The sequence below is a fragment of the Amia ocellicauda genome, chromosome 6 (assembly GCF_036373705.1).
Source record: "Amia ocellicauda isolate fAmiCal2 chromosome 6, fAmiCal2.hap1, whole genome shotgun sequence".
In the NCBI taxonomy this organism is placed as follows: domain Eukaryota; kingdom Metazoa; phylum Chordata; class Actinopteri; order Amiiformes; family Amiidae; genus Amia; species Amia ocellicauda.
The window spans coordinates 49,895,397-49,909,534 of NC_089855.1; the positions used below are offsets into that span (position 1 = coordinate 49,895,397).

Below are 14,138 nucleotides of genomic sequence, written 5' to 3' on the forward strand. Positions count from 1 at the left end.
AGTGCTAACCATTACTCCATGGGACCAAGCCCGCTGCCCTCCTCTTGCCCGTGACGAAGGTTTCTGCTCTACGCACACGTCTCATCTGCTGCACGGCCAAGTCCATATTGAGCCAAGTTGCGCCCAGAGTGCTGCGTGTGGCGGGTCACTTCCGGAGCTGTCCCTGGTGGTCTAGTGGTCAGGATTCGGCGCTCTCACCGCCGCGGCCCGGGTTCGATTCCCGGCCAGGGAAGGTGGATCTGTTGCTCTTCCCATAGGACCTGTGTGGTGCATTTTCTCTCTCTCTATCTGTGATTAAATCCTTACTTATATACATATGTCCATGAACGTTTCTGGAGCTCATGTAAATCACATCACACGACGGGCCGTGATCTTTTCGGTCACTTTGAAAGTTTTGCTCATGACAATCCTTTTCTATTGCGGCACGATGGCTGCCACCGAGGAAGGAAAGTCGTCCGCAGTTGGCTGCAAGCTTGCCTGAAGCGCAGGAAAGACTTACTCGCGACGTGCCACTTAAAGACTGAAGAAGTGGGGGTCGGCCTCACCGAGAGCCCTGAGGATCAGCTCACGTGGTAGAGTGCTAGCTTAGCATTGTAGCGTTATGTTGGGTGTATTTGGATAAGAGCATTTGGGCTCTGAGCTGAAGCACTGATCTAAAGAAAACCTCTCCCCCCCAAAGTTATCAGATTCCCTTAGCTCATCCGCTTGGAACTGGTTTGCATCAAAGTGACAGTTTTGGGGAGCATGGCACCAAGAAGAGGCCAAATAGTTTGGAATTCTGCTATGAGATGTCTGGAGAAAGGGGCCTGTAGGTGATAAAAACTCTTTGAAGTGGACGAGAGCCGAAATCCCGACATAGAGCTACGAACCCAGGCCAACCGGCATTTCCAAAAGATGGCATGGATTGACATCAGTCATAAATCAAGCCCCCCCCAATAGGACACTGGGGGCTGAAACCGAAATCCAATCTCAAAAACTCAAGAACCAATCACCTCTTGATCTGACAGACTATAAGGAACAGCGGACAGTCTTTCTCGCTCTCTCTCACCTGAACCAGTAACTCGCTGCCACAGCTCAACCTGTAGCTCTGTTGCCAGAACCGGAACCAGAAACCAACTAAGTCTTTGCCGGCAACAGAAGAGTTAAACTGGGAGAAGGAGATTGAGCCGTACGAAGAATTCTTTTAAAGGACTTTATTAAATAAAGAACTTTACAGACTGCGCTGCCCGCCTGTGCCCACCTGATCAGTGGAGTTTTACAGCTGGACAATTGACTAAGTCGACTGTATACGAAAGTGTCAGTCATTTAAATAGCTATTTGAGTCTTAAGAAACTTGACCCTTGGAACAAACACGGCCCTGCTTTCCCCAAAGACTTTGTCTTCAAATAAGTACGGTGAGAGACCCTGCTTGCCAAGAAGATTTTGTGCACAACCTTGGAGCCTTCAAACCAGTGGAAAATCTGTTTGGAAACGACTCTACTTTCGCGAAACCCCAACTTCCAGGTGTATCGACTGAGTGGAAGTTCTTTGACAAAGCCGAACCAGACTGCCTTTGTTCCAAACCACACGGACCTCGTGCCGTGTGCTGTTATCTGAGCCCGAAGCCAGAGAGGCCTCTCTGCGACGAAGTTCAGATAAGTTTAACAGTTTGGAGTTCATGATTCATGACATTTGAGAAATCAATTAGAAATGTTAATCTGTGATTCATAACTCTAGAATGTGTAATATCATTTAGTTTTCTTAAATATAAATGTGTGTTGTATTAAACTGTTTTGTTGATAATTTTAGAAATAAAATCTGTCAACGCCGAGAAATATCTTCTCATTCCTGTTTAACTGTTTAGTCTGAAATTGACACAAGTTAATAGACATTAGATTATTGGTGGCCTTGCCTATCCTTAATCATTGAATAATAATCAGTTAAGGGAAATTGTGGTAACAAGTAATGATAGGATCTTTCTCGGCACCTAAACGTGAATGAGACTGATATATATATATAACGAGAAGTTACCTGACATAAATACTAACCTGCGTAGTTATTTAATGTCTGACTAATAATACTAACGAGAGACTCACCTTCGTCTTACTAACCGGTATTGTAGTCAATGTGTTTATAACCTTTTTTGTTTAACGATTTGTGTTATCATATGTGATCCCATGGTCTTTGATTTGGTCACGGAAGTGATTTGTCTTCGATTTGTTGATCTAGAGTTGAATTGTAATTAGTTTTTCCCTTTTGTATAATTAGTGTAGTGCTACATTTAGTTTTTGTTTTGAATACATTTGACAATTTATATCTTTGGAATTGGTGTCTGCGTCCAATTATTACAGAAATTGAGTTCTACAAGATTCCAGGATTCGTGATAAGGTGATACTATAAATTCACTTCTTTAATTGAAATGTATAAGTGTACCTTACGCTACAGCATGCGAGAGGCAGCGGGATCGATGCCCGCATTCTCCAAGGCCTCAGGCGCTCGTGCCCCGGTTTCGGGGGAGAGTCGCTCACTTTTCTTGCCGCAGACACAGGCGCAAGGCATTGCCTGTTTGCCGTAAGGTTATCAGACACAACGCGCCGGCGACGGCTGCAGCATTAGCACGCCGGCTGGCCCTTCCGAAGTTCCCCAAAAACGACCGAGATGCCGCTTCGACGTCGTAACCCCAGGAACGACCGCAAAGGCACTCCAACCCTCAATCTTCCGATCCGAAGTCAGACCGAAGAGACTGTATGATGTTTTAGATTAAAGATAGTATGCAGACCGAGCAAGTTAGATTTATCGAGCTAGCAAACAGCCATTGAGGCACCTGTTCGGGACGTACCCTGTAGAAATTCCTGTCAACGATAAAAGGATCAAACGGTGGAGAAAAAGCCCGCAGGATGTTTGTCAAAACTCTGTTTGTGGACTGAATGGCTTTCCCAGATTGGCAGGGACTGTTTTTGGTATTGACTGAGGGACAGTTGTAAAAGACAACCTCTCACCGGACCTCTGGCATACACCAAAGAAAGCCACCTCACCTCTCCCCCGGATCTCACAAAACACAATCCCCCCCGCCCCCAGGGAAGACAGACCGCAATCGGACTCGGGCTTGCACCTTTTGATTGGATGAACGGCCGCAAACATTCTATGTCATTTTCTTTTAAAGCTTCACTCGTGCTTGTAAAAAACCGAGGTCTCACTGAAAGAATGCCCTGACGTGGTTGCTTCCAAGCTAGCTGGTTTACAAAGTTCCTTTTCGCTTTAACGATGATTTCCAAGAAGGGAAATAATCTATCTGTAATCTGTCAACACAGGCACCTTCTTCTCCGTTAAGCCACGCGGTCACCACCAGGAATATGAACGCACCAGGCCGACCCGGAGTTTTCGCCAATTCGTCTCCAAGCCTCCCAAGAGGGAACATAAACAGGCCTTATTCGCAGACACAGGCCCTCACGCAGGGAGACCACCGCTTCACCGCCGCTGCCCCTGCCAAGGGCCCCAGGTCCCACCGAGACTTGAACTCGGATCGCTGGATTCAGAGTCCAGAGTGCTAACCATTACACCATGGAACCAAGCCGGCTGCCCACCTCTTGCCCGTGATGAAGGTTTCTGCTCTACGCACACGTCTCGCTCTGTCGCACGGCCAAGTCCAGAGTGAGCCAAGTTGCGCCCAGAGTGCAGCGTGTGGCGGGTCACTTCCGGAGCCGTCCCTGGTGGTCTAGTGGTCAGGATTCGGCGCTCTCACCGCCGCGGCCCGGGTTCGATTCCCGGTCAGGGAAGGTGGATCTGTTGCTCTTCCCCTAGGACCTGTGAGTAGATAGTAGGGTTTTTTGGGCGCGGCCTATTTTGTTATGACGTATGCCCTAAGCTTATTAATATTCCTACGTCATAATTGGGGGGCGTGATTTTAGAGTTATTTCCTTAATTATTCCTACGTCATATCCGTCAGAAAGTGTACACCCCTAAAACCCTGAACAACAAGGCCACCCATAAAGACCCCCCCCCCCCCCCTGAAGGCAACGCCCCGAAACTCTCCTCTCTATTTAAGACCCCGCGCTGCTTTTAGGCAATACCTCTTTAATTCTCAGCATCTGAAACATCCCGCTTCTTCAACATGTCCAGCGACATCAACATGAAGCCCCGCAAGAAACAATCCCGGGCAAGGGTTCCTGTACTCACCAATTTGAAGATTGAACGCTCCTGGGTGTTGTTCTGGGGGGGTCGACGGGGTTACCGCTTTAAAAGGGATCCCAGCTATGTTGGAGTGGAGCTTTTTGCTTTGGGAGAGAAGGAGGGTACGTTGGAACCTTTTGAGACGGTGATTGAATACTCTTTTGAGGACTGGTTGAAGGTGATGGCATGGAGAGACCTGGGGCTTGTGGATAAGACTCTAGAAGGCTTGCAAGAGGGTCCAAGAGAAGGCGAAACGGAGTCTCCGACTCAGAGTTTTGAAAGGTGTGAATGGGAAAGCTTGCAGAACTACGGTACAGTGGTGAAGAGTCTATCTCTAACTACTGATCGTAAGGTTTTGTTTAGCAGTACCCTGATTACAAACCCTATTGAAGGGGTTGTGGAGGATCCAGAAAAACAGGTTACTGAAATTATGTTTGACGCCGTGGACTGGCCGTTCTTGAAAGAGGTCATAAACTGTATAAATGATGGTTTTGACATCTTGACCAAATGTTCACAACTGGATTCTGTTAGAAGGAGAATATGCTGGATTATGGATTATATATCCCCCTTGAATGACGACGACGATGATAAAACAGACGACCTGTGGGGGGTTGGAGGGGGGTCTGACGGCTCAGGGTCTACTCTCTTCTAAGAGGGCGGTGTGTCGTGACGTAGTGAAGAGATAGGATAAAAGGCGCAACAATTCATTCATGGTTTAAAATTAAAGAGAATGTCTTACCCGAAAGCTGCGGACGTCGACAGGCTCTACAGGCCTCTTCAAACCCGGGATCACCCCTGGTTCTATTCCCCAGATTTTGTATACACTCCGGAACCCTCTGACTGCGGTTACCCTCCAAGACCTCAGACCCCGGTCCCTCAGGACGAAACAACATGCGGAGCGATGGATGTCCAAATGAGTCTCGGGGATCCCCAGCCTCTGGAGCTCATGGAGGGCCTCGATTTTGCCGAACTGTCTACCGTCTGTGCGTCTCAGGAGGGGGTCAGTCCAATGGATGTAGAAACACCCCACAAACCACCAGGCGACCCAATGAGCATCGGACGGTCTCGGGGGCGTGATGAAGACGCAGGATTTATGCCCGGGGTAGGTGTCCAAGTAAGCAGAGTGGTTAAAAGCACCCTGGTGTATATTCTGAGTGCTCTCATCGACCGAGCTCTGAAAGAAGTCTGTCGGGGGTGTGAAGTGAATCACCCCAGTCAGTTGAGATACAGTTGTTTGTTTGAACCAGACCGTTACTATTTCCTGTTCTATTTCAACGTGTTTTACAGAAGACTGAACAAACCGTGGCTGAAACCGGCACTAATCAAGGCTCTGTCTTACTCCCACATACATGTCATTGCTGGACAAGTCCAGAAAATCATAGATGAGATTTTGCTGGAGCTGAAAAAGGAGCCGTTTATAATAGAGAAACTTGGGCAGCTGCTCAATGACCTGGATGAGCCAAGTAGAAAAACCGCTGGCAAGCTAAAAGCTTATTTCTTCCGTAAAGAAGTTAAAGCTGGGGGCAGCGACGAAGAATTCGACATCTACGCCACTGATTCAGACTCTGACCTGAACTAAGGGACTTTGAACATGGGGAATGTTCTGGACTGCTGCTGCAACTGGTTCTGTCATCAACACTCTGCAGCTAACCTGAGAGCGCTATTACACCATGTGCTTGACAGAAAAGTAGCCAACGCGAGCCTTTTCTCTACAGATTTAACCATCGATGAGGATCAACTTTCAAACCTGGAAAAGTTAATGGTTGCTGTAACAAAGACCGGGGGGTACGAACACTGGGATGAAGCGCTCAAGGGGGCCAAGAATGATATTAGGCCATTTCATCAACATCTGTATGACCTTTTACTGAGCATGTTTAATACCCCTCTGTTTACTTTTAAAATAGGTCATATTGTTGTTTTATTTACATATGTAACTGAGGTGTGTGCCTACAAGATAAAGAAACAGGTATTTGTTGATATAGATCAAGTAACCAATCATCTGATTTCTTTTTGTCTGGACCGTAGAAAAAATTGTTGTGTATGTTATACTTTTCTCAAATGTCTAAAAAGGGGTATCTGCTCTCCTGAAGTTGAATAAAAAACCTTGTATAAAAACTTTGCGCATAGTGTGGGTCTGTGTGTTTATTTGGCAGAATGACTCGGCAAGCTCCCCAAATGCATGAACTATACTACAACCCAGCCAAGATTGGGGGTTTGGCGGGTAAGAAGGGTTTTCAAAGAGGACTCGCTGAGGCCGGCGTGAAGGTTAATGATGTGGTTGTTTCAGAATGGTTACGGGAACAAGACGCCTATACCTTACATAAACCTCTCAGGATTAACTTTAAAAGAAACCGTGTATATGCAACTGACATAGACTCACAATGGCAAATGGATCTAGTCGATATGTCAAATTTATCAAAACATAACAATGGTCACAAATTTATGTTGATGTGTATCGATGTGTTATCAAAATATGCCTGGGCTCGCATTCTACATAACAAAACAGGTCGGGCGGTGACAAGGGCCTTTGAGGATATATTGTCCCAGGGACGATGTCCTAAAAAACTGCAGACTGATAAAGGAAAAGAGTTTCTCAACAGAGAATTTCAGAATCTACTGAAGAGACACAAAATACATCATTTCACCACCGGTAATGAGCTTAAGGCATCGGTGGTGGAGAGGTTTAACCGCACCATAAAGACCAAAATGTGGAGATATTTTACAGCGGTCAACACGTTCAAGTATTTTGATAAAGTTCAGGATTTTATCGATGCTTACAACCAAGGGTATCACGCCAGTATTAAAATGAAGCCTATAGATGTTGATCAAAGTAATTCTTTTAAGGTCTATAAAAAATTATACGGCCCATTTATTAAGAAGGGGAAAACTACTTATAAGTTCAACATCGGTGATGTGGTTCGCGTTTCAAAGCTAAGGAGTACTTTTGCCAAAGGTTATGAACAAACATTTTCTGACGAATATTTTACAGTTACCGAACAGGTGGCTAGAGACCCCCCCGTGTACCGGTTAAAAGACTATGACGGGGAGGATATAGAAGGAACGTTTTACGAAGCCGAGTTACAAAAAATTATTGTGGGTAAAGACATTGTATACAGAGTTGAAAAGATATTAGCTGAGAAAACCCAGAACCGGAAAAAATATGTGTTGGTGAAATGGCTTGGATGGCCTGAAAAGTTCAATAGTTGGGTCCCGGAACAACAGGTTTGTGATATTCAAGCCTTATAACAACATGCCCGCTGGTGTGATGGGGTCATTACTTTCGATACTCAAGATGGAATCAGGAGGCTTCTACGTGACTCTACCCAGTAACGCCTCTCTCGATATATACCCTAAAAATGAAATATCCAGTTACACGGTACAATTTGGAAAATCTATAGATCTAAGGGGGTCGTGGGAAGTGGGGTTGGCGGAAATACAGTATCCTTACACTTGGGCTGTTTTACAAGATAAGGATGCCACCTTCGCCATTTTTGACGATGTTAAAAAGAGTCAATGGACATTCACGATGCAAGGAGGTTATTATGACAATGTGGATACAATATTAGATGAGATGCATAAACAGTTCTCAGAAGGCACCCCCAACATCAAGCTATATTACAACCCTATTAAAAACAGAGTGTACAAGGTGTCAAAACCTGGTATTAGCATTCAAACCAAAGGACAACTGGGGCGTATATTAGGGTTCTATTCTGACACAGAGAGCAGGTTCTCAGAAGTGGTGGCACCCTTCCCGGCTGACATCAGTGGCGGCTTTTACACTCTTTATGTGTATACGGATATCATAACACACCAGAGGGTCGGGGATAGCTATGTCCCCCTTTTGAGAAATGTACTTATTAAAGGTAAAAGCAATGACATGGTCACAATTACTTATGACAAGCCACACTACGTACCAGTCTCAAAGACCCACTTTGACCATGTTTTCACAGGTGGATGTGACCCTGGGAGATCGGCTCATTAGTCAAAGCAGCAATACTTACCCCTATAGGGCCATGATGGAGTGTATCCTTAATTATAGTGAGGAGACCCTAAGCAAACAGTTCAGCCCCGGCCTTTTCTTCAAAGACACCCCGGAAGCTATGGACGACCAGGATCCAGAGGGACTCAATAAGGGTTTGCAAAAAAGAACGGCCTTTTCAACAGAAGGGAGGACCTTTGAGCTAATGGGACATATTCATGCAGACATATTTTTCCAAGAAAAACTCATGCTCAACGGGGTAGACATTAAAATTAAAATGATCCGTAGTAAAAGTGCTTTTTGTCTGATGACCCCTGATACTGAAAAATATAAACTGACCATATTATCGGCCTCGCTGTTTGTGAAAAAAGTATCCGTCTCCCCGGCGGTTAAACTAGGACATGCGCAGGCTTTAATGACGGCAAACGCCAAGTACCCGATCGAAAGAGTCTATATGAAAGTCCACAGTATCCCCGCAGGGACACGGGTGATGAACCAGGAAAATCTGTTTCTAGGCCAGCTCCCAAAACAGGTTATTATAGGTCTCGTGGATAATGATGCATTTACCGGGGTTTACAACAAGAACCCCTTTAACTTTAAACATTATAACGCGGAATTTATAGCACTGTACGTCGATGGTGTGCAGGTTCCATCCAGACCTTTTCAACCTGACTTTGAAAACGGCAACGCGGTTCGTGAATATTACAGTCTAGTACTGGCTACGGGTCGCCATCTCAAGGATCAACCTCTGCTGATCGATCGCCGGGAATACTGCAGCGGTTACACCCTGTACGGTTTCAACCTGACCCCTGACGAAGAGTGTGGACAACATTTTTCACTGATGAAGACGGGCAATATGCGTTTGGAGATGCGTTTCAAGCAGCCTCTACCACGCACTGTAAATATGGTCGTGTATGCTGTGTTTGACAACATTATTGAGGTGAATCAGAGGAGAAACGTTCTGTATGATTATTATTAAAATGAACACCAGAGAGCTCAACCACATCATGAATGCCCTGGACGGCTCACGGAAAGTGTTTCAAGGAGTCTACGCCTGCGACCAGCTGCCTAAATTTAAGATCAAGAATTTACCTGCAATGTACATAATCAACACACACCCTAAAAATATGCCCGGAGAACATTGGCTGGCTATTTATCTAAGGGAGGACCGCCGTGGGGAATTTTTTGATTCCTATGGAAACCCCCCGGATTTCAGACCTTTCCCTCGGAAGATCAATAACTTTCTGCTCAACAACTGTCAAGAAACCATTTACAGCGGTCGTCAAGTACAAAGTCTTCAGACCTTCACTTGTGGTCAACACTGTGTGTTTTTCTTATATCATAGATCTAAAGGAAGGTCATACCCCGATATTATGTCCTTGTACAGTGAGGATTTAGGCCAAAATGATAAAAAAGTGGCAGAGTTTGTCAGGACACTGTGGACCCCCCCTTATAACACAATTACTTACGACCCTAGCCAGCCATGTATACAGATGGGGTGTTCTTGTGAGGATTTTAAAAGATGTCATGCGTGTTAAAGTGAAAAAATAATGAAAACAGCCTTTGAATCATTAGTTTTGTTTTTATTCAACACAAATCTTATACAAAGCAGGGTTATGTTATAAATAAATGTACAACATTTGAAAATAAAAATAAAAAATAAAAAAATTGTTTGTCGGTTCCTTATTTACAGGGGAGACAAATAAAAACATGAGATTAATAAGCTTCCCAACGATGGATAGATCCTGAGGAGGGTTGCTCAACACGGTCAGAGTAATGAGATATCGGCGTCAGATCAGTCACCACCTCTTTACACAGACGGATTTTTTGTCGCGTTTCCTGGTTAGGGACTGTTGATTGGGGCATGTTCAGACAGGCCATAGCCTGTAGGAAAGCATTCCAGCCTACAGGTCGGCGACTATCGGGTACCTTATTAGTGCTAGTGACACTCTTCAACAAATCAAACATGTGTGAACCTTTGATCAGTTGTCCTTTAAAAACAAATTCACCCTGTTCATTCCAAGTCGTTACCCGCGGTTTCTGAACCATTTTGTGCAGAATATATTCTGCATGTCTTTTGCTTCTGGCCGGCATGTTTCTCAAAACATCCGTTACAACATCTCCCTCTGAACTCTCAACAGGTTCGGGCACCGCAACATCTTTATCAACCGTACCCCCCGCATCAGTCCCAGAACCATTTTCTTGAGAGGCCATGGTTAAAGTTAAAATGTTTTGATCTTTTTCACCCTGTCTAACCAGACGGAGGTAGCGCTGTAACGTGTTGCTATACATCTGGGCTTTGGAATACTGATTTAAATCGGCCCTGGCCAGTATAGCTTTCATTTCAGAGTCCAGGTTGTTTTCGGCCGTTTGTCTAATGGGCTCTGGCCCGACAACATTTTTTCTCAGTTTCTCAAGCTGCTCCTGAGGGATCAAAAACATTTTCTGAGCATATTCCATTATTAACCCACTCTGGAAGCTAGAAGACTGGTTAGGAAAGGCACGGCTATGCTCAACAGCGGTCCTATAAAACCTCCGGTTTGATTAATCTTCTTTCTTTTTCTTTTAATAGAATACTTCTTATTAGCGATGATCTTGATAACCGCTTTTTGTTTTTTGAGTTTAGAATGTTGAGAAGGGGTTAGGGGTATATTACCGCGTAAGATGTTAAAAGCTATTTCACACAGGGTCTCGATCAAATCCGAGGGGGCCCCTGCCAGCACAGCTTTCCTATGGCGCGGGCTCCCCTCAAATAACATTTGCAAAAGCGGCAGATTTCTTTTAATCCGAACAGACATTCTTATTTATTTCCTTTTCTTTAGCACATACACTGCCGGCCAATCGGGCGGGCACAAACCTGTTCTGAGGCGAAAGTCTTCTGGGGTTTGTGCTTTTAAGTCCACAATCAAGTACCCGTAGGGTTTTTTGGTGGCATCCTCAAATGCCTCCAAAAAGAATTTGGTCTGGTTAGGGTACATTTGACGAGCCAAGACGGTGACCTGTAGTTTATCTCTGGGGTTTTTAAAAAGAATTATATAATTGGCATTTAAATTAATAGTGCGGCTTTTTTTACCTTGAAAAAATAGATTTTGAACTAAATAAATAATACTTAAATTCCTATGATGAGTGTACTTTGTGAAAGCTTTTTCCACTTCACTGTTGTCACCGGCCTGCTCCATCAGGTCATCAAGGATCACTAGATTAGTTTGTCCGGGCGGGAACAGGTCATCGTCACACAACGAGGCGGGGAGACCTTGCACAAATTTCAGATTATTTTTTTTTGATGCCAAATCATCGTAGAGAGGTTGCCAGCAAGAGTAACACCACACTATGTTGTCAAGAGCTTGGGACACGGTTGCGTCCACATCTTCTATGATGTTCTTTATAAGATAGCTCTTACCCGAATTGGAGGGACCGGCTATAATACAGGAGAAAGGGTGTTGAAGTCTGTTATCAAAACCACTGCTAATATCCATAAGGCAGAGTGGTATAATCAGTCTTCAACACTCTTTTATTGTACACCACCCTTAACCGTTTGTTTAGTGATCTATTTTCCAATGTGTACCCCTTTTTATTGTGATAGATCTGATTTCCGGCTGTAATAATCTCGCGAGGAGGCGCGTCTTTCTCGGTTACAAAACTTTGTACCAGGGTCGTCAGAGACTTGATGTTAATGAGCTTGTTGTTACAATGGTTCAGAGTGAAACCCTTAACTTTCATACAGGTCTTACCCGCAGCCGTTCTGTATGCGTAAGTCTTAGGACCCCCTGAAACAAACTCCACTATGTGGTCCTGAGGATCTAGCTCGCTCGTTAACTCCCCAAGGTAGTCCCCGAGGGGAGGGACCCAATCCCCTGGCCTGGTGACAAAGATTACAGAGTCAGTATCATGATAGAGCGTGCGTTCCTGCAGCTGATCCATTAAGTTGTACAGTTCAAGCCGGGCGTAAGCCGTGGTAAAAACCGCTATGAAAACATTAACGTTTCCCTGTTTGGTGGGGAAATCTTTAGGGGCCCTCCACTGGACCTGTGCCACGTGGTCATTTAAGAATTGAAAGTGTGATACTGCATGTTGTTTGGAAAAGATAAATTCTATAAACTGTTCAGGGGTTTTAATCAAGGTTGTGTTTAGACGGTTATTTCTTTCCCCAAACTTACCCCACAGACTGTTTAAAATCAGTTTGGACATTTGTCTCTTGGCGGGGTTTACAGTTATGTTCCCCGGCTCTAGACGGATCCCTTCCTTTTCAAAATATTGCTGAACGTACCGCTCTTTGGCAGCGGAGTCAACACACCATGAGGGATAGCCCGATGCCTCCTGTTTCCCTTTCAGATGGGTCATAATGTACTCAGCAAAAAGAGTATCAGATTTTTCAGAAAAATGCCAAACCTCATACACCTTACCGACTCTGTAACCTTTCTCCACCGCCTTGTCAAGCTCAATGCTACACCAGACACCCGTCAGCGCTCTCTCGTCATCACTGTGCAGACAAGAGGTATTTTGATTTTCAGTTTCCACACACGTTCTACACAGAGGGAACATCAATTTTCCCGAACACCTGTAAGGCAACACGGGTAGGAACAGCTCACGAGGAGGGTACATGGTGACTTTGATCAAACCAAAGTACTGTCCGATTTCGAGAAAGTCACGATAAACAATGGTTGGATGCCCCACCGGGTACATTTTGGTCTTGTTGACATAAGGGTACAGACTGGTGAAATCATAGTAATCTACTCTCTCACCCTCCTTTACCTCATAATGTAAACAGAGGGCGTTGGTACGACCCCCAAATAACGCATCCCTGGGCTCTAGACGTTCAGGAAAGTCCAAGGTTTCCATAAACCGTTGTACCTCCACATCCTGTTGCTTCAGGGTCGTCCACGCGTGTTCCCAAATCACCAGTACATTCAAACCATAGGTGTTTTTTAAAGTTTCAATTCGTTCCTGGAAATCATAGTACATATCACCGCAGAGTTTTTGTGTTACGGGGTTAAAGGTGTTTGGGTCGAAGCACTGAGGACAGCCATGGTAAATACAACCAGCAAACTCATAAGCGGTACGCCGCCCGGACACGTCGCTAAAACCGTCTAAGTAGTAAGGACCCATTTTGACTTCCCCTTGATTTAAAGCATGTCTGATGAAGATGTTATCCCGGGCACTCAGATATTCCAGCCACTGTATGGAGACAGTCGAAAAGTTCTTTTGTCTAGCACGATAGTTGTCAGAAGTGGTGTCCGCTATAGTGTTTTTCTGCAAGAAATTGGATCGATACATTTTCATGCAGAGAGACGCTATGGTCACACTTTGCAAAGGGTCGAGACCCGACGTGTTGATAACCTCGGTGCGGAAACGCAAACAGGCTTCTTTAAGGATCTCCACATCATTTTTACAATAAGCGGCCATCTCTTCTCGGAAATCAAAAACACCCCCCTTAACCGTATTGTACCATTTAAAGAATTCCTCCCTCTCATGAGACATCATAGTATCAACCCCATAATAAGAGGCGGGCGGGTAGGACCCTCGATAATTTTGAGTGTCCTTAGTATTAAAAAAATGGCAGAACCAACCTTTCTTCTGAGCCTCAAAACCCAGAGCTTTAGGCAAAGCGCTCAATTTCATGGGGAGGAAATTTAACGAGTCTATGTAACGTTGGTTGAAAGCCTCGTTGGTGAAACACATGATCTTGCTACCCTGAGCTATTATTTTTGGGGTCACCCCATTTTCCACCAGATACTTCATCAATATGTAAGAATCATAACCCTTAGCATTGTGGGCAATAAATGTGTAATTGAGGTATTTTGGACCGCGATACCGCGTAAAGAAATCCCTGACACAACTCTCACCGCTAGCTGACCACTCACAATCCAACATGTCAATACAGTGTATATAATTAGCAACATGGACCCCGTTTTCTTGCCGGCATTCAAAATCAAAAAAGACATACCGGTTGTGCGGCGGCTCCTTTTTAACCGGCTGAATAAAGCACTGGTGTTCAGACCCCGGGGTTAAA

The 14,138-nt window shown here is 44.9% G+C and overlaps 3 non-coding genes across 3 annotated transcripts; 2 read left to right on the top strand and 1 right to left on the bottom strand.

Moving 5' to 3' along the window:
- The first annotated feature begins 160 nt into the window (after window positions 1-160).
- Window positions 161-232, top strand: trnae-cuc (transfer RNA glutamic acid (anticodon CUC)). The gene has a single exon. It is a non-coding gene; the product is annotated as a tRNA-Glu (tRNA).
- Window positions 233-3,476: 3,244 nt separating this feature from the next.
- Window positions 3,477-3,548, bottom strand: trnaq-cug (transfer RNA glutamine (anticodon CUG)). The gene has a single exon. It is a non-coding gene; the product is annotated as a tRNA-Gln (tRNA).
- A 135-nt stretch (window positions 3,549-3,683) lies between these two features.
- Window positions 3,684-3,755, top strand: trnae-cuc (transfer RNA glutamic acid (anticodon CUC)). The gene has a single exon. It is a non-coding gene; the product is annotated as a tRNA-Glu (tRNA).
- The last annotated feature ends 10,383 nt before the right edge of the window (window positions 3,756-14,138 follow it).